We start from the raw sequence: 21,004 nt of genomic DNA on the forward strand, positions 1-21,004 counted from the left end.
AGAAACCCCGCGTGCAGCAATGAAGACCCAACGCAGCCAAAAATAAATTTATAAAAAAAAATACAATGCTTAAATAAATAAATGCCTGTATACCTAGAACCCATCTTTTCCATCATGTTCCTCCCTGATTAATTCACATGTATGTCCCCAGAAGTAAACCATTAGCCTAAACTTGTACTAGTCATTCCCTTGCTTTACTTTATGGCTTGACTACCTATATATGTACTTCTAAGCAATGTATTATTTAGTGTTATGTTTTTAGTTTTACTTTTATGAAAGTGGAATACTTCTGAATATAGTCTTTGGAGACTTTCTTCTTTCATTCAGCATTATGTTCCAAAGATGCATCACTGTTAATGTGTGTAATTTTGGGTTTGTTCTTTTCACTGTTGCAGTGTTCCATTGTATGAATGCACAATGTATTTATCTTTTCTCCTGCTGAGGGACATTTGGATTGCTTCTACCATTTTGCTATTATAAACAATGAAGCAATGAACATTTTTTTAACATATTTCCAGGTACACATGGTTGAGTTTCTTTAGGGAATAAATTTATGAGTGGGATTTCAGGATCTTAGCAATTCTTGTACCAATTTATAGTCCCACCAACAGTGTATGAGGTTCCCATGACACCACATCCTTTCCAATACTTTGTATTACTGTCAGACTTTTAAATTTTTGCCAGCCTGGTGGATATAACATAGTCTCACTGTGGTTCTAATTTGTATTGCCCTAATTATGAGTAACAGCAAATCTACATGTAAAACAAGTTAAAATTTTCCTCTGAAATATTTGTTTCTAATTGGGTAGCAGTGACTTGATGTTGTAGAATTATTTTTTGCTTATAATTATTTAAGAAAAGGACTATTTTTGGTTAGGTGGTCCAGGGAAAGGAAAGATTGTTTTATTGCTTTTAAAACTGGGTATGTGTGAATGGCATTTCTCATCATGATCAAGAACATAGACTGATAATACCTAGAATCATACCCCAAATTTTCCATTTCCTTTTATTCAAAAACCCCATCAAATACATATCTTCTTTAAAAACAGAGAGGAAGGGACTTCTCTGGTGGTGCAGTTGTTAAGAATCCACCTGCCATTGCAGGGGACACAGGTTCGAGCCCTGGTCCGGGAAGATCCCACATGCCACGGAGCAACTAAGCCCGTGTGCCACAACTTCTGAGCCTGCGCTCTAGAGCCCGTGCTTGGCAACAAGAGAAGTCACCGCAATGAGAAGCCCATGCACCACAACGAAGAGTAGCCCCCGCTCGCTGCAACTAGAGAAAGCCTGCGCACAGCAACAAAGACCCAACGCAGCCAAAAATAAATAAATAAAAATATATAGTAAAAAAAAAAAAGAGAGGAAGAAAGTGAACACTTCCATTCGGATGCATGTGTGCTTCTTAAAATATAAACTTTATTTTTTAGAGTTGTTTTAGATTCATATCAAAGTTGAGTACAAGGTGAAACATTTTCCATATAACCCCTCTCCCAGCCCTCCTCTATTACTAACATCTCCCACGAAAGTTATAAATTTGTTACAACCAATGAACCTATATTGACACATCATGCCCACTGAAAATACAGTAGGATTCACCATTGATGTTGTACATTCTATGAGTTAGGACAAATGTATCACGACAAGTATTATGTGTTTTTATAATATTTTGACTATTTTAAATCATTCATGGAGCTTACAAGTCTCCTGAAAGAGATAATGTCTCTCTTTCTACTGTTGTAAAAATTATTTCTTATACATAAAAATATCATAGAAAGCATTGGAGTCTGTGTCTTTCATGTAATTCCACATTTTGGAAACCACTTGATTTCCCTTATATCCCGTAGCTGAATTTAACTAATATATTTCTTCAAGATTCTGATTTCCTCTTAATAAATACACTTAGGTTTGCATTTTTTTTTCCAGCTTGATTGTTTTGCTTCACCACGGCAAATATCAAGAAAGTTTATCCAGTATTCTTACCTAATACATTTATTTTCTGTGTTTCTAAGGCTTAGTTGATTTTGATTTCATTGTCTACTTCAGTCAGTGGTGCTACTTCCACAAAATTAGCTTTCTTTTGAGTTTTCTCTAGGTATCGCTATCACTTTCATTAAGGCTTTATAATATTTTCTTCGTATCCTCTCTTCTTGGATATTAATCTATTTTTTGGTACTACAGATACTGATATTTTCAGAGGAAAGTGGAAGTAAGACCATGCTGACATATACATTATATTTTATTAATATGTGCAATGCATTTACTAACCAAAGTTAACTCATCAATAAATTTACTGATAGTCAGAAGTAATCGTTGACATATTTGTTTTTTACTTATTCCCTATCACCAAAAAGGTGCAAACATTCTTTCACAGCATTTTCAGCTCGGATGAAAAATGAAACTTCTAGACCCATGCAGAAAAAGAAAACACTCCATGGTCATGTCTATTTCTAGTGGCATTTTCTAGCAAGTTGGGAAAATACTCAAAATAAACTTCAACTTTGAACCTTGTGAATTCCATATGAATGCCAGTAAAGCCTGAGACTGACAGGAGTTTTTATTTTTTCCAAAATAGCTTGTAGAAAATTCAGATTCTAAATATATGTGGAATGTCTATTGGTGTAAAAATACACAAGTCTTTAAGATGACCAGATCATGATCCTAACTACAACATATACTAGAAAATTTATAATATATAATAAATTATTAAAATATATGAAGGTGTGAAAATTTACAAAATAATTTTACAAAGTAATCAAAACTTTTTGATTTATATAAAAAAAATTGATTACAGAGATTGCTTTTAACATAAGCTTTCTTCATACTTTTGGGTTTTCATGTAAGGATCCCTAGTGCCTTCATGGAAATCCTTGACAATCATTCAGAAATTATTTTTGGAAGTAGCAAATTCATGATCTATAAGAACAAGTTTAATAAAAGCCTCTCAAATCACAATATAAATTAATGGAGATAAAAAATTTGCAAATGCAAATTTGATATTTTTGAAGTTCTAAAGTCCCAATAATACTGTGTAAATGCAAAGCAAGGTAAACAAGATTATAGCTATATCTTGCCTTCGACCTTATTTTGAGGCTGAAAAAATGATGTAAACCACATTTATATACGTTAACTCAGTTTAGCAGTGGATGAATCTCACCTGTTAGTGATACACTATGTTTAAGGAGAGTTAAATCTCATTACTGACATGGTCTAGCCTCTGGCTTCCTCTTTGACAAGATCTGTGTCACTCTTTCCCCCTTTATCACTCCAGTTTGATCACGTTGGCTCTCTTTATGTACTTTGAACTAGCCATGTCATTTCCTTCTCAGAACCATTGACCAAGCCACCATTTCTTCTGGGAACAACCTTTCACCTGAACATTTCAGGGCATTCACCTCTCCCTAGTGCTAAGATCTTGAACAACAGGGACCATCCTCCATGTTCGTGCTCCTTAAAATACTCATTCTTAAGAAATAAGGTCCAAGAACAAAGTTCCTGATTACTTTCAGGTCAGCATGGTGGCAACCTAAATGTGCCTGAAACAACGCCTCCCTACTTCCCATTAAAAGGAGACATTTAAAATACATATGTTTGTGATTTTAAAAAAAACACTAGGGCTTCCCTGGTGGCACAGTGGTTGAGAGTCTGCCTGCCGATGCAGAGGACGCGGGTTCGTGCCCCGGTCCGGGAGGATCCCACATGCCGCAGAGCGGCTGGGCCCGTGAGCCATGGCCGCTGAGCCTGCGCGTCTGGAGCTCCGCAACGGGAGAGGCCACAGCAGTGAGAGGCCCGCGTACCGCAAAAAAAAAAAACAAACAAAAAAAAAACCACACTAGTATGTAACTTTAAGTTATGTAAAATCCCACTATCCACTAATAATACCAAATTCACAGGAATGTTCTCTTGTCATCCAGGGTCCTATGATGATACACCAGCCACTTGTGCTACCACCTGTCAAAACTATGGATGGCCCTACCTTCAGGTATTGAGTATGAATATATTACAAAAGAACATTCATGACTTGATGAAAGTAACATGTTGAAATTCCAATGAAATTGAGGATAATATGAACATGTTAACAATCATCAGAAAGATTTCACAGAATGATACATAACTCCAAATAACTTCTGAATCAAGGAAAACTTTGAAAGGCAATCTAACAAAATACAGGCTTAGGGACATCTGTCAGACTTACAAAGTCATTTCCTTAGGACCTTTGGGTATGAACTTATCCCCCATGTATTTTTTCCCTTGGCCAGAGGACTAGGAATGTTAAATTAATACGAACAGTTCTTATAAGATTTATTAATATTAACAATTTGGTAGTATTAGCCACAAACATCACACAAACACACACACACACGTATATAATGTCTATGGCTAATCTTATTTTAACTATAACTATGTATATGTTTCTATATATACATATATAAAAAACAAATTATGTTTCCTGTATAAAATAATAGGAACTATTATTTTTGAACTAAATTCCTTTCCTCTGTAGAGTTCTTTGTTTTCTGATCCACATAGTCACTATTATATTCTTATAAATGTCTGTAAACCTTTCCCATAATTGGAATGTAAAAAGATATTATTTATAAATAAGGGAACAGGAAAATGGGGGGTTAGCTGAATTAAAGATTTAAGTTGCTCTAGATACTATTTTTAGAACTCCCTGGCAAAGCAGTTTCAATTTCAATCCTGGGCATTAATTTCAAGCTTCAGGGGCATTGGTGCCTCCAAAAAGATTACTGTTGCAGACAGATGTGTCTTATTTATATTTAGTATTATAGTTCCATATCAGATAAGATATTATGTGATTATTATTACACCTCACATCCTCCTTCCTGACAAAATTAAAGTAGCTTTCCTGTCCTTACTTATTTTTAGACTGTGAAGTATTTAACAATTCAATCATGCATCGTCCCAATAAACTATAATAGCATTAATGAAAAATAAAGGCTACTGAATTATTTTACTTTAAATTCAAAGCTGAGTGACATAATTCCTTCTTCTGATTTTAAATTCCCAAGTCATTCTGCTGGACCCCAAAATAGACCCTCTATAATTATTCTTTGTCCCACAGCATGTCTTTGGGAACTCATCATTGTTGTTCTATCCTTTTTATGTGTCAGCTTCCTTTGCACATTGCATCTCATATGACTCACTGTTCCTTAGAGCATGGTTTGAATGCTCAAAATGCCTACTTGTATCTGACAGCTGGATTTTTCTTCCTGAACTTTTTTATGTGAAGTGGTGCCAGATCAATTTTTAAAGCCCCAATTTTGCTTATTGAAGACATACAAGAAAGAGCAGAAAATGGAAAAAGAGTCACTTACTAGGCGAAAACTGATTTTGACTTACAGTATCTGTTAGCACCAGTCATCTTCCTATGGAAATTAAGAGGATTACCCTTTTTTTTTTTTCTAAGTGTCTTTCCACCTTATAAATTCTAACATATATTGGATAGTTTGAAGGAGATAAATTGGAAGTGGCTTGAAAATGAAAGGTCCAAATTTAAGCTGCATTCTCTTCGTTAAATTGATTTCTGACTTGCAGAGTATTGGGAAGATTTTTTGTGAGACACTAATAGGCCTAATGGTAATTTTTAAAATTTTATTTCTAACAAGTAGAGTTTAAGGTGGCTAAATATTTAAATTCTAGCAAGAAAGAGGTTGAAAAAATGATCTCTAGGGAGATTAAAAAATATAACTGAGAAACAGGACTGTAGTTTGCTATCATATTAGTTTGACTCACATGTGGTTTAATTTTAACCTAATAAAAGAAGCACAGAAATGAGACTTAGGAAAGAGAACTCCTAGTTTTACCTTAGCTCATCTACCTCTACTGTGGGATATGAGGCACATCACTAAACTCTCCTGAACTCCCACCTTCCAAATCTGTAAAATAAGCAGGTTATACTGTGAGACCTTCAGGTCTATTCCAGCTCTGAGATTCTGGATCCTCTAACTGTAACTACTCTGAATTAAAGACAGGAGCTGGAAATAAAATATCATCTGAAGTTCTTTGTAACAAATACTGTGATTTGTAATAGCTCAATTCCTCTAACTTCGAATATTTTTGCTTTGCTTTATTTACATAATCATTCAGTAGACTCTGAAATTTGACAAATGGGTAAGAGGTGATAAAGAGGAAAAAACAAAGAGAATATCTCTGGCTAGACTGAATTTTGGCAATAGAAGGATCCATTTCTATTTATCACTAACATATATTCTTATTGAAAATTCTCTTTGACTCCAATATAGTAAAAATATTAACTTTTAATTTTATAATAATTTAAAGGTCCATTTTTACATTTAAATCTTAAACCAACTGAAACTGAATCTCAGATATAAACTTTTTCCCAAAATTGATGGACAGTTGTAGCAACACGTTTTACTAAACAATTCATCCTTCCTATTACTGATTTGAAACATAACTAAATTGTTCTATTTTCTAAATTATATTAACAAAATTATTTTGGATTCTAGAGTACATTTGTCTTATTGTTGTTTGTTATTTGTTTAGCTGACCTTTAAAATTATTTATTATCTTGACTGCATTACATTTACACATTATTTGGGGAAAAATTAAGCATCTTTATACATTTTAGTTTTGTATGTATTAATACAAATGTCTCTTTATTTATTAAAAATCATTTTATGTCCATAAGATAATTATATATTTTCTTCAGAACGGCTCTCCATGCAGGAGAAGTGCCTGTTTCTTAAAGATCAGAGAAGATTTTTACACAGAGCAAGATGAAAGTTTTCTCAGCAAATAATATGAATAGTTCAGACAATCAGGAGTGAGTCCAGTTGGTTAGAACAGTAAGAACTAAATTAAGGTAAATTTGGAAACTAAAAAGTATTCGTATTCCACTAAACTAATGAAACTTAAATTCCAGGACTTTCACTCGAATAAGACCCTTTCAAGACCCTGCATTTAACTTTGAGTTTATGATTTGGTGCTGTTTTTTTTAAAAGAGGAATCCTATAAGTGTGTTAGTTTTCTCCAATCCAAGACCATAGCATATAAGTCCCCAAGTTGTCAGTGCTTTGATTCCTACATCTCATCTGTTAAGGCAGTAAGGGTACCCAAGGAGCAAGGGGGCCACGGGTGTGTAATATGAGATACTGGCCACTGAGGGCTGGTCTGGTGTGTAGCACATCTCTCCTCCTAGCTAAGCTTTTGACTTATGCATGTCACATAAATAGACTGGAGTTTGGCTGCCCCATCCGTAAAATAGGAGATTAAACTAAATCTGAGAAAAAGAAAAAAAAAACCAGAAAGTTGCTCTAAGATCCTCCTTAATTCTAACTCTTCCCAGGCACTGTGGCTCATGGTTTTATCTCTATCTCCAAAGGGTACATTTTACGTTCTGTCTTTTGTCCTTTAATTTGGCATGTCCGTCTTTCTTGTCCCGGAGCTACAATACAGAGGCATCTGTAAAGAGCTATTTTAAACCTCTTTGTAGTACATCTTTTAGTGCCTGTAAACTCAATAAGTACGTTTACAAATTATATTAAAATGCTCCCTGGAAATTATATCTTTACTGTTTAAACTATGTTTATAGATCAACTTCATGCATGATTGTCTTACTGTCCCTTGAAAAATTTATAGCACACTATCTTATTGCTCAGTTAAAAACAGGTAAACTAAGAGATATCATTATTCTAGAAGGCATAATTAATGACCTGTTACAAAAAGTAGGTATAAAAATATGTAAAATATATATATTTTAAAAACTGGAATTCTTTTGAATATTTTAAAAAATTATTTTTATCTTTTATTTTTAAACTATTTTAAAGGTTACACTCCATTTACATATATATATATTTTTTTGTGGTACGCAGGCCTTTCACTGCTGGGGCCTCTCCCGTTGCGGAGCACAGGCTCCGGACGCGCAGGCTCGGCGGCCATGGCTCACGGGCCCAGCCGCTCCGCGGCATGCGGGATCCCCCCGGACCGGGGCACGAACCCGTGTCCCCTGCACTGGCAGGCAGACTCCCAACCACTGCGCCACCAGGGAAGCCCCATTTACATATATTTTTAAACGTAATTCTTAAAAGAGTCAAAAGATGCAATATTCTAACAGTTAGAATGTCCAAAAAATACCTATTCTCATCTTTCTGTGTAATGAGCCATGTTTCCAATAAAAATTATTCAAAAAAATTATGGATTCAACAAAATGAGTTTAGCACAAACGATGAGGAACATTTGCTACATATACCTGTCATTTATGTTAACTTACATATCTCACATGCAAAATAAAGCATGAACCTAAGTATAACACACCACCTCAGTAAGTCAGTATTGTTATTGATCCAGTGACTTGGGGTTCTCATTTTCAGTGCCAAAAATGTCTACTAATATTCTTTTGAATCTCTAAGAGATTTCCGTATTATTATGCATCCTATAAATGGTGGTATTCTTTACAAATACACTTCTCTGAAACCACCTTGCTAACTTACTTTCAGTACGTGGGCCTCTCACTGTTGTGGCCTCTCCCGTTGCGAAGCACAGGTTCTGGACACGCAGGCTCAGCGGCCATGGGCCACGGGCCCAGCTGATCCGCGGCATGTGGGATCTTCCCAGACCGGGGCATGAACCCGTGTCCCCTGCATCGGCAGGCGGACTCTCAACCACTGTGCCACCAGGGAAGCCCTGCTAACTTACTTTTAATCAGACTGCCTTTTAGTGCATAAAGTTGTTCTACTTTGCATTGATCCCTGAAATAGTCCTTTCTTTGACATCTATAAAAAATTCCATACACTAAATTGTTTTTGAGCATAGTAGACTTCACTGCAGATTTTCATATGAAAGATTCAGGAGAGATTCACAGATTAGCAATGCAAACAATTTCAAATCAAGTGGTAGACATCACCATTTTAAAAAGGTCACTTGGAGAGTGGTATGGACATATATACACTACCAAATGTAAAATAGATAGCTAGTGGGAAGCAGCCACATAGCACAGGGAGATCAGCTCAGTGCTTTGTGTCCATCTAGAGGGGTTGGATAGGGAGTGTGGGAGGGAGACGCAAGAGGGAGGAGATATGGGGATATAGGTTATGTATAGCTGATTCACTTTGTTATACAGGAGAAACTAACACACCATTATAAAGCAATTGTACTCCAATACAGATGTTAAAAAAATAAAAAGGTCACTTGGTTCTTCCAATATTTTATCTATTTCCAGCCTCTTTCCATCTTTCTGGATCCACGCTCTTCTTTATCACTCATTTTCCTTCTTCCCTTTTAGGAGTGGAAATAATACATTTTCTATTCTTGAAGCATGAAGAGGAGATTTCTGCTTCTTATATTTGAGCAACTGCTAACACTTATGGCCATGTGGCTGTTCTATCCCATGTTACTTTTGATGTATTTTACAAAAAAAAATATAATTCCTTCTATAAGAAGAATTCTGGTGTCAATGTTAATGATCATTATTTAATAAGTTATGGTAACAATTTGTTAATAATGACAATTATTTAATATTTAATTTAATAAGTAAAAATAAGTTGTCATTGAAGTTTAACGGGAACCATGTTATATGTAGTATAGACACTATAAACTTTCATACATTTATTTACTTATCATTTGTCCTTTTCACATTTGCTTTACATTAAGTTACAATTTGTCTGATTCATTTTTCTCACTACAGTGCCCAGCATAATAGTTCTCAAATGCAATGCATTTTTATTTTTGGTAGAATTGAATTTCTTCATTTAATATGTCTTACACTTTAAACCAGTGATCTACAAACTGGGGTATGCATACCCCTAAGGAGTAAGCAGAAACAGCTTGTTTTACAGAAATCAATTTCCAGATTCTTAACCTTCATTTGAACTCCATCCTAGAACTGATCTGCCACAGAAAATTACTAAGGTCTAAGCTTCAGGCCACTTCTCACTTTTTCTTTCATAGTGCTCCTTTTACTTCTTTACACACACACACACATACACGCACTATTTCACCCTTCTGAGCCTTACTACAAAGCATTTCTGCAGGATGTAACAATCTCCTAGGGCATAAATGAGGGGACAGGGATGATGGATACACTGATGTTTGCCAAGCCTTCTTAAAAAGGACACATGACTTTCCCACTTTCTTCATCTCATTAATGATGTAGTTCTAATAAAATTTTGCTTTATGTGTTTAAAAATTATGTATCAAAATTTATAATAAATTTATTATGTTTTCATCTAGAGTATAAACTCTAGAGCCAAACTGGTTCAAATCCTGAATCAAACAATTTTTTTAATTATCTGCTGAAGTTAATAAACGTACTTGTGCCTCAATTTCCTCAAAGGTAAACCTGGGATAAACAGTACCTACTTTATATGTTTTAATAATGTGATCATATAGTCTGAAAAGGTAAATATTATTTTTTCATGTATTATAATATAAAGTAGCATATCATTTATTATGTATCATTGGTGTTTCCAGACTTGGTGGCCACTCTGTACATGAACTGATGGAAGTAGAGGCAGAAGTATATAGTGCTTAGGTCATGGCTTGAAATTGAGTAAGCCTTCCAAAAGTTTTAGCTACTATTATCATCATTGTTATTAGTATTATTATTTCTAATAAAAATTGTAATGGTAATGCAATTGGGAAGGATTTTTAAAACATTCATTCAGATAGGATTTTTTTTAATGAAATTTCAACCTAGGTATACATATTTTGTTGTATAAAAGATTTTGAGCAGAGAAGACTTCATTGAAAATTTTGCTAGGAAAAGATTAGGAGAGGTTTGCATAGTAGCCATGCAAACACTTCAAAGGAAAAGGAAGATATTGCAACATTATAGTTTAAGTGTCACCTGCTCACTCAGTAATCTATTTCTACATCCCTCCATCTTTCCTGCTCCACTCTGTCTTTACTCCTTCTATTTCTGTATTATGCTTTTTCCTGCTCTCTTTCAATGTGGTCATTTAAAAGAATTTGAAAAATAAAGTTCAGTAGAATAAAATTCTATCAGGGAAAGATGGATAGTGGAGTAGAATATGATGTCAATGAGATTAAGAAATGAAGTAAAATTTCCAACTGTCAAGAAGAGAGCATTCATTTCTCTACAAATGATTGCGTAGGTATTAAATTGTTGTTGCATTTACATTTCATTGAAAAAGAATACTATAACAGTCATAGTTTAAAATGTCATCATTTAAAATGTGCCCAAAATTACGTTTTGCAAATGACCTAGTAACTTAAATGAGTGAAGTTTTTTAAAAAATTACTTTATAAATAGTGTCAACAGAAAAGTTAGAACACTGCACTAGATTGGCATGTTTAATTCATCTTTGCATTTCCTCTTCCATGAAAAGTACACTTAAAATAAGTTTATTAATAAATATGAATATAGCATTTTTATCATGAAAATAGGATGAGTTATAATATCATACCTTTCATTGTACCATGGATCTGTAACCAAAACAACTAACTTTATGTTCTTGACTTAATTACAGGAGGATGTATTGGATCTGGGATAAGGTGACTAGGTACTACACATATCACATGGAAATGAGCTCTTGCTGTTGTTAGTAAGAAAATAAATATAAGGCTTTGCAAGCAGTGGGTTGGAAGATACCATAAGGGCTTCTCTTTTGTTGTTAAGGATAATAAATTATAAGGAGGTTAAGAAAGGTCCTTTGCAACTGGAGCTTATAGCTCTATGTGTAATAATTTATATTTGTAACTTATGATTAACAAATAACTTACTTTTATTTTTTGATAATTAAGTTTTATTTTTGATAATGAAGAACATTATAATTTGCAAAAACATAAGAGGTTGTCATTAGATGTGGGAAAACTCCACAGCTTTTTTCCAAGATGCATTGACCCATATAAAAAGCAATCACGGGCTTCCCTGGTGGCACAGTGGTTGAGAGTCCACCTGCCGATGCAGGGGACACGGGTTCGTGTCCCGGTCCATGAAGATCCCACATGCCGCGGAGCGGCTGGGCCCGTGAGCCATGGCCGCTGAGCCTGCGCGTCCGGAGCCTGTGCTCCACAACGGGAGAGGCCACAACAGTGAGAGGCCCGCGTACCGCCAAAAAAAAAAAAAGCAATCAGTTGAACAAAGAGTACCTATCTTGAAAGGGTTTTTTATCATATTTGAAAAGCTTATTTAATGGGATAGACCCATACTTATGATTAAGAATCAGACCCCTCAACCAAATCTCAGCCAGAGTCCATTAGACTCCAGATTAATTCTAACAGTCATTAGGGTGTGGATTTCCCCTCTGTAGGAAAACCGTGCATTAAAAAAAAAAGCACCTCTCTCCCCCTACAGAAACCTTGTCTGTTTCACTTAGATATTTTATTATTTTGTCATTTGTCTTTCACCCTATCTCCCAGGCCTTCCTTAAGCTTCCTTTCAAAGCAAATTATTTACCTTTCTATGGAATAGATCAATTTTGACAAAATTTTCCCTCTTCCCCAATTATGCAGACCCTAACATGAACACAACAAAGTGAAATTATCAATCAGCCTATGCCACAATTCACTTATACATGTCAGGGTCATAATTTTGCTAGTTTTTAACTTTGAGACAGTTCTTCCTAAACTGCCCATATTTATAACGTTCCTAGATTATCTAACTTTCTGTCTGTGTTAATCCATCAGTCACAATATATTTATAAATGGCCAGATGGGCAAGCCTTTCCACTTTTTGGCTTATTCCATTAATGTATAGAGTCTTGCTAATAAATTTAATGATATTTATACATCTACTAGTTATTGAAAATAAATGAAAACACATTTACATTTATTGACTCCTGTTTAAGTGACCACATTTCTACCTAAAGTAGTGGAGAAATGCCTAGGACCTAGGAAGAATAAAGGGTGTGGCATGTGAGGAAACCACAGTCATTTACCGTATTTTACAGGAAGTTCCTGCTGTGACTAAAAGTTCTTTGCTCTCTCAGACTGCTGTAGATATAAGACAAAGAGAAACGCAACACAGATAATTATAGCTTTTAATATGCTGAATGTAAAGCATTTCTACCAATGAGAAACAGACCCTGGATTTAAAGGAAATGAATGCTATGATTCAATGAGCCTGGCAAATATACCTGGCAACAATAACACAAGACAGATGCACTATTACTGTTTTAGGTTGTTTTAGAGAAATCAAACCTCCAGATGAAAGTTCAACACTTCTCTGTCAAATGTTTTGTCTGTATGACACCAAATATCACCTTAAGTGAGAGAAATTTGAGTAACCAGTAACTGTCAACTGCCAATGGTAAAAATTACCTCATTGGGCATATCCACATCTTTTAAATAAAATTTGGCTATTGTTAATTAGGCTTTAAGCAAGAGACCTCCTATCTATAAAGAAAAAATTATGGCCATGCTGAATTTATTATTTGTTATCTCACACATAGAGTAAACTTGTTTTTCACATTTACTATAAAATTAGTAACAAACTCTAACTTCAAATCATTTGGGATTCCGTTTTATAGAGTGTGCTAATCTTAGTTACATATTTCCTGAAAAATTTATTATTGTGTATTTATTCTCAATTTTTTCCAAAGCCTTTGGACATTTAATAAGGGATCCGGAAAACAGTGCTGCGACACAAAGATTGCCATATTACTGGAAACATTAATGCATGCATACACATAAAATCACAAAATACTTTAGAATGAATTTTACTATCATAAGAGTAAGTTTTCTGAATCATAGCAGACCTTAGAATTCATCTTTCAGCCAAATCATAAACATATACCTCAACAATATCCTATTAAGATAGTTTCTGTGTTTTCTTTACTGGGGGAAAAAGACATTGTATGCTTTTATAAATTCTCAGATTCTACTTGGTATTTCATAGACTATTTGGTGGAAATTATACATGAATACACACAAACATACATACATACACACGTGTAACTTGAAACACAGCGGAAATTCAGATGCATTCTGAGAAAAAAATACATGCAATGAAAATAAAGAGAAAGAGGTGTGTTTGTTCACAAAGACATACTAAATTAAAAAGAATAAGGTGATATTTTTGGTTCACACTTTGTAGTGGCTGGTTTGGAAAGTTATATCTTTGTAGCCAGAACAATTCTTCTATTATACTCTATTCTTAATGTCTGTTAGTTTCTATTATTGTCTTTGAAGGTTAACTGCGTCTTTAAAAATTTTTAGTAGTGAACAGGGAGGAGTTATTTTTTCTCTTACAAGTCCCACCTAAATACTGTAATGTAAACTGTAATTTCTATTCTCTCTATTACAGCTCTATTGCTTGGAAGTCTTTGGTGCCATTTCCAGGTACAGAGCTTTAAAAAGCCCTATATTCAATCTTCTAATACATTAGCTTCATAGATTTGTAGGACTAGATGGATCCTTACAGTTTTTTGAGACAACCCCACATTTTTGAAATGAAAAACTGAGAATCAGGTAAATAAAAAGACTGATTAAAAGAAACAAAATAGTAATCTGGTGTCACCAACAGAATTAGTATCCATTTTACTTCAGTACACTTATACTGACTATTCTATAAAATGCCCACAAACTACCTAATCATGTCCCTTAAAAGTTATCTATAAGCAACACTCCACTCTTCACACAAATTTAATTTTCCCCCGTATTCTTCTGGACATTTTCTTATATGTTTCCCTTGGAACTTAACAAAGCATTCTCTGATATTGACTCTAAGATCATCACTATTATTGACAGATTTGATAAGTCTTCTTTCATGATGCCCTAAAACAAATTGTCACATACGGCTAAATCTGGACTTCAAAAAACTACCCCATTTTTGGATTCATGTCCTATCCATTGTCCATTGAATTGTCAAGTTATTTTCTAACTGGGATCACATAATATGCTGATGTATCTTAAATTTCAGGTAGTTGTTGCCACAGAATCTCTCATGCAGTTTCAGTTCAAACCCTGATCAAATAAGCAGCGTGATTGATATTTCTATTTTTAAAAATTTGGCCCTATCAAATAACTTTCTGAAATTGCTCTCCATATCCTGACATGATGAGGGTACCACTCAGTTAACAGAGGGCATTCACATGTGCTTAGAGACTTTGTACCCACTCTGTCTATATGAGGTCTCTCAACTGCCATTTTATTTTATTTTTCTCTCTTTATGTAGCAAGTTGGACCTATTTAGCCCCAGGGCCTTAAGAAATTATTATGCAATTAGTATTTATGTTGAAAAAATACATATTACACAAGATAAAGCTGGACTTGTTAGCAGGAGCATCAAGCTGACTTCAAACACTGGTGAAGTAGACAAAAACAAAGATAAAGCACACACTGTTCACTAAATGTAACTCTTTTGAGTCATTGGTTTTTATATCTGCCTGAACCCATATGTAAATACATTAGTCTAAAAATACTAATTTTCAAGTGAAATCTCAGTAATAAAGATCACTTGATCACTTGTGGGTATAGTTAGGTGTTCATACTTTATATTGAGGATGTTATTAGCTCATTTCACAGGATTTTGCATACCTGGGATAAGTTCCCAGTGACAGCATAGAGTACCCAAAGGGATTTAAGTTAGGAGACATTTTTCTAGTCTCTCCTTTGCCTCAGACCTGTTGCGTGAATGTGATCACGACACTTCACTTCTTTGGTATTTTGTCCTCATCTATAAAGTAAATTTTTGTACCAAATTGATTTTATTTATATTGTGAAAAAGTGATATTTAATCATGCAATGCATATACTAAATAATAAACATGCAATGCATATACTTCCAAAGTATATAAATAATAACATGCAATGCATATACTTCCAAAAGTCATGTTGTATACTGTTTTTCTAATTCTGAAAAAGAGATCCCTTCTGGAGTCAGAAAGATCTCAAGTCTTATGTGATTGCTCATAGAATGAGCAATTTCAAGGTAGAAATTACATAATATTATTTAATATGGTCCATTTTTCCCTGAAGTATACTTTAATGCTCTTAATATAAGCAGAGAAACAAAATTGAATGTAAAAGAATGGTGAGGTTTATTCATTTTAATATCCTTCCTCTAGGATCTAGCATGATGGTGGGCACATAGTAAGGGATTACTCCATAAACATTGGTCTTTCAGTGATAATTTTGCTCTGTGGGAGAAATGTGCTTCACATAAACTTTAAAATATTGCTGATAAATATCTGCATAGCCAGTGACTATTTGGGGGAGTGAAATATATCCGGGTCCAGAGAAAGTTCTGGTTAAAATTATATGTTTAGAAGTCAGAGTCACAGTCTTGAGTCCTAGCTGTTCACTGCATTAGTGAGGTGACTTTGAGTTTCCTTATCTGGAAAAATAAAAGAGAGAGTGTAATAATTTGTTACTCTTAGAATTAAATACGGTAGCATGCTTACAGTGGCTGGGACAGTGCTTATCACACAGTAAACACTCAGTAAATGGTAGCTATTACTATTTAAATTATCCTGTAATTCTGATTTCAATTGTTGCAAATAACACCAAATTAAGACTTGATTTATAATGATTTATTTCCTACTATCTACTTTTGATCTTTTGCTAATAGATTTCTGAATGTTACCTCAAGGAATTTCTGACAATTTCTGCTCTCCCTTTATTAGTTAGTGGAACTAGGATGGGATGCTTAGTCCAAATACCCCTCCTTTTCCCCACTTCCTCCTTTTCCCCTACCAGCATCTATATGCTTGAAATAATATGCAGGGAACTTTGAATGTTGCTGAAGAAAGAAAGAGGGGGTTGTTTTGTTCTGTTTTATGGGACCTAACCTACGATGATGAGGACGTAAAACTCAGAGGGTGGCATGGCACCTATGCTTTACGGGGCATGAATCGGGTGGAGCTGCTAGGGAGCTAAAGATGAAGGAAACGTTTTCATGAGAGTATTAGTAAAACTCTGCATAGATCCCAGGTGTCAACACAGCAGAGGGTAATATTAAAGACCATTTTCCACCAGTTCTGCACAGAACACAACAGGTCTCTGGCCCCAAGAGTTGAAGGCTTTGAGAGCCTTCACTATCAGGAGATAGTGCCTTTGTGCTATCATTTTCAGGATGAAGCAGTAAGAAATATCAAGAGTAAAGTCACTTCCAGTGATTCTAAAGACAGAGGGCATAGAATAAAGAGGTCAGAGTTCTAGACAAAGTAGGGTGTGTGTTGGCCCTACGAAAGAGACTGGCCTATGAAGCATTTCCTTAGAGATTTCAAGAGTTATGTGGGACTTTGCAGGATGCTGGAGGTCGCATGTTCTAAGGCGCAGACAAAATTAGAAATTTGGGGGTTATTGATGATACGACTTGGTATCCAGAGCCTTCTACAGTCTAACGAGATTTCAGTCACAAGAATAATTATGGAAAAGTTTATTTAGATATAAATTAAGATAAATATTTAACTAGTATGGAGCCAAGAATAGATTTCAAAGTGTCTGAATTTATGAAAATTGTAAGTGAACTATGGGATTACCCAGCTGATTTAAGGTACCTTGGGCTTTTACATGAGTCACCTGGCAATAAGGAGGTATGTGATATTTCCTAGCAAAGTTATTTTCAGATGGGAAAAAATGAATATAGCTACTTCCACATGGGAGGTCCTGCTACTGATCTATGTAACCCTAAGGATTAATCTATTCATGGTTTAGATAGTTCTACCTAAGAAAGGTAACATGTAAATTCTTGTAAGTCAGCATTCACAGATACCCTCCCTCTAATGTGTTCAGAGGAAATTCTCAAATGGCTTTAAAACCCTTAATCCTTTCTCAAAACCCATGCAAAGCATTCAATATCCTGATATCTTAAGTCTACTTAAAATAAACTTCTAGACATGTATTGTTACTGTATTTATGTGTAAATAATCTAAGAGTGGATACTAGAGATTGTCTTTCTTTCATCTTCCTTTCTGAACACTAGCCTTTCCCCACACCTCCACTCTCTTGTATCACTTACACGTATATTTCAAAATGCTTCTTTCTTTTTACTCAAGATACCACTCAAACATATGTACTCCTGAAATGTAAACTCACGTTATCTCCTGCCAAGTTCAGATTCCAAATTAAGTTGCCTAAGGCCCTTAATGATTTGGTTTCCTCTAGCCAGTATTTGACAAGAATTCATATCTGCTTTCAATGTATCCTTTTAATAGATTTAAAAAAATTTTTTAGCCTGCCCTGAGTTTTATTTGTGGCTGTAGGCAAATAGGTGAAACTTGGCAAAGAATCATGCTCTACGATGATCTTCACCATAGGGACAGCTGCCTCTCCCTACTGGTCCAATTCTTTCCTTTTAAAAAATTTCAGAAGAAGAAATATAATTATGACCATTAGCCTATTTGAGCTGTACATTCAACCAGTTTCATTGCAATGTCATTTTTATACTTTGAAAAAACAGCGGTTCATTAAAGAACAGATTTTTCCAAGATATGCATTATGAACAGTAAAATGCATTATAAATTCATGAAAGAAATTTCATCTCTTCCAGAATTAGTTCATTAAATGATTCTTTTAATCAGACTGGTTCTTGACACAAAAGACAGAAACTTTTCTCTTAAATTCATCTGGCAAAGATACAATCTTTTAAACACATGAAATATCAGCAGATTTAATTAACTTCAAGCACTATATGAAAATGATTTTTAATGCTCTTACTATGAAGGCTCTTTTAGAAATGTTAGTATCTATTTCATTTTATAGCTTTTAGAGTACTTTCTATTAGGAATGTATATAGTTCAGTGTGAGAGTGGCAACTGAAGGTTCATTGATTATTAGGGCAAACAGAGGTTAAGTTGGCATATGAGCCAGTCTCTGCTTCCATAAAGCTTAGCTTGTGGCTCCTGAACTAATAGTTATTAATCATAGCATTTTTTTAAACTATGTTTAATGGCTTAATATTATGCTATTTATCTTCATAATGGCTTCAGGCAGATAGCATAGATCCTTTAGTGGTAGATTTATACCTCTAGTTAAAATAATCTAAGGAAGGCCTTTTTAATGCATTTTAATTTAACCTCACATACAGTAAATATTTTCTTTAAATAATAGCTCTTTAGCAAAAGAAAATGTATTTCTTTGTTTTAATTTTGAATATACGAAATGGTATATTTATCAACAAGGAAGTGTTTAAAATTAGATAATTTTTAAAATACCTTTATGAAATTCTGGGAAATTTTTCTTCAGGTTTTATTTAGACTCTAGCTCTGAGAACTAACTCAACCCAACTGTATTAGTCTGTTAGGGTTATCCTAAAAAATCACAGCCTGGGAGCCTTGAGAAACAGAAATTAATTTTCTCACAGTTCTGGATGCTGGAAGTTCAATACCTTGGTGTTGACATGTTTGGTTTCTCTTGAGACTCTCTTATTGGCTTGCAGATGTCCACCTTCTCATTATGTCCACATATAGCCTTTTCTCTGTATGTGAGCATCCGTGGCGTCTCTTTCTCTTTTCATAAGGACACCAGTCCTATCAGATTAGGGAGCCACACTTAGGACCTCATTTAACCGTAATAACCTCCTTAAAGGCCCCATCTCCAAATACAGTCACATTGGGGGTTATATCTTCAACAGAATAAGTTTGGAGAGGGGGGGAAAATTTACTCCATAATGCCAAGAATTTCTAAGAAATTTTTCAAAGAAAATGGAGTTGAAATAGGTAAGAGTTATTGGAAACTTTTTAATTAATCCCAAGTAATAACTGGGTTTATTCCCTAAGTAAAAAACTAAGCATCCTGTTGACATAAAATGAATAGACTGCCAGTTATTTCTACAGCAAAAAAAAAAAGGGGGTTTATTCAGGATCAGCAGAGGACTGCAATTCAGGGTCTACAATCCTGGCAAGCCACATGCAAGTCACCCACAATAAATGGAGAGGAGACCTCTTTTATAGAGGGGAAAAGGAATTTGGGAAGGCTATAGTAAACAGAGTCCGTGGCTTTTCACTGGCTGAGTTATGGCAGTCTCTCATTGGCTGAACTCTTGCAAGGAAAAAAGAGGAAGTCTTTCTTCTTCCTGTTGGGTTTTGCTATAGTTGTAGGGTGTGAGAACTGCTTCTGTTCTCCTGACTCTATTTTAATTGAGGTTTCTGTTTATTAATTTCTACATTTCCCATTTTTGAGCACGATCTTTCTCTAAAATCATTGTGGTCAAGAGTCAGTTTTTCCAGTTTCAGTGGCTTTTTGTCCCTCAATGCCAGGAAGAATATTTCCTGGGTATAGTGTCCCTTGTTAAAGGGAGAATGCACAAATTGGAAACCTATTGAGGTCATATTTAAGTAAAAATGAGCGGTAGGAAGGAGAGCTCTCAGGTAATTTTTATTTAAGGTCCATATGCTATCAGGATCACAGTCATCTGAAGTGTTATGTCATAATCAAAGGTTTGGCAGATGAACTTGCAAAAGGCCTGGTCTGGATATCTTGGGAAAGCTATCTCATCAGATGTTGTTTCCTTCAATTCTTGGAAATCTTTACTTTCAGGTCACCAGATGATATGCCTGTAAGTCAGGGTTTGGTGCTTTCTTTAGGTGTGTCATGTGAATCCAACAGTCTGTTCCTTAGAATTTGGTAGGACAAAGGTTGGTTAGCAGCTCCTGATAGGGGTCTTTCCAGTGAGGTTGAAGAGAGCCTTCTGTAGGTATCTTTTCCAATAGATGTAATCTCCAGTTTGCAAGGTGTTATGCTTAAGGTCTTCATCTCCTGAAACACACTGTGAAAAGACTGCGCTACCAAAACATGATTATTTTTAATAGAAGCAGTTAGACCTCTGTAATATTGGAGTATCTCTCCTTTTATAAGTTGTGGGTCAAAAGAGGCAGGAGCCAAATGCATTGGGTGTCCTGTGATTATCTCAAAGGGTGAAAGTTCTATGAGTTCCAAAAGAGTGGATCTAATCTTTAGAAAGACCAACAGCAATGCTTTTGGCCAAGGTATTTGGAGGGCCTCACAAACTTTGCCAATTGAGTCTTAATACTGCTATTAGTGCATTCAACTAAACCAGAAGATCGAGTGTGGTAAGTGCAGTGAAAGCGTAAAACCGGCCAAATAACACAGACTTGTTGAAG

The 21,004-nt window shown here is 35.0% G+C and overlaps 1 protein-coding gene across 7 annotated transcripts in view; it reads left to right on the forward strand.

The window, feature by feature from the left end:
• The window catches only part of CALCRL (calcitonin receptor like receptor), a 104,882-nt gene that overhangs the window by 15,618 nt on the left and 68,260 nt on the right, over positions 1-21,004 (forward strand). For 2 of the 7 annotated variants that reach the window (XM_027126277.1, XM_027126296.1), the window contains exon 2: positions 3,912-3,979. The exons of the other annotated variants lie outside the window; for them this stretch is intronic. The gene's annotated coding sequence lies outside the window, so the exon portion shown is untranslated. The remainder of the gene's footprint in view (positions 1-3,911; positions 3,980-21,004) is intronic. 7 annotated transcript variants of the gene reach the window in all.

The sequence above is a fragment of the Aethalodelphis obliquidens genome, unplaced genomic scaffold, assembly GCF_003676395.1.
Source record: "Aethalodelphis obliquidens isolate GAN/ISIS:26980383/991018 unplaced genomic scaffold, ASM367639v1 scaffold2, whole genome shotgun sequence".
In the NCBI taxonomy this organism is placed as follows: Eukaryota; Metazoa; Chordata; class Mammalia; order Artiodactyla; family Delphinidae; genus Aethalodelphis; species Aethalodelphis obliquidens.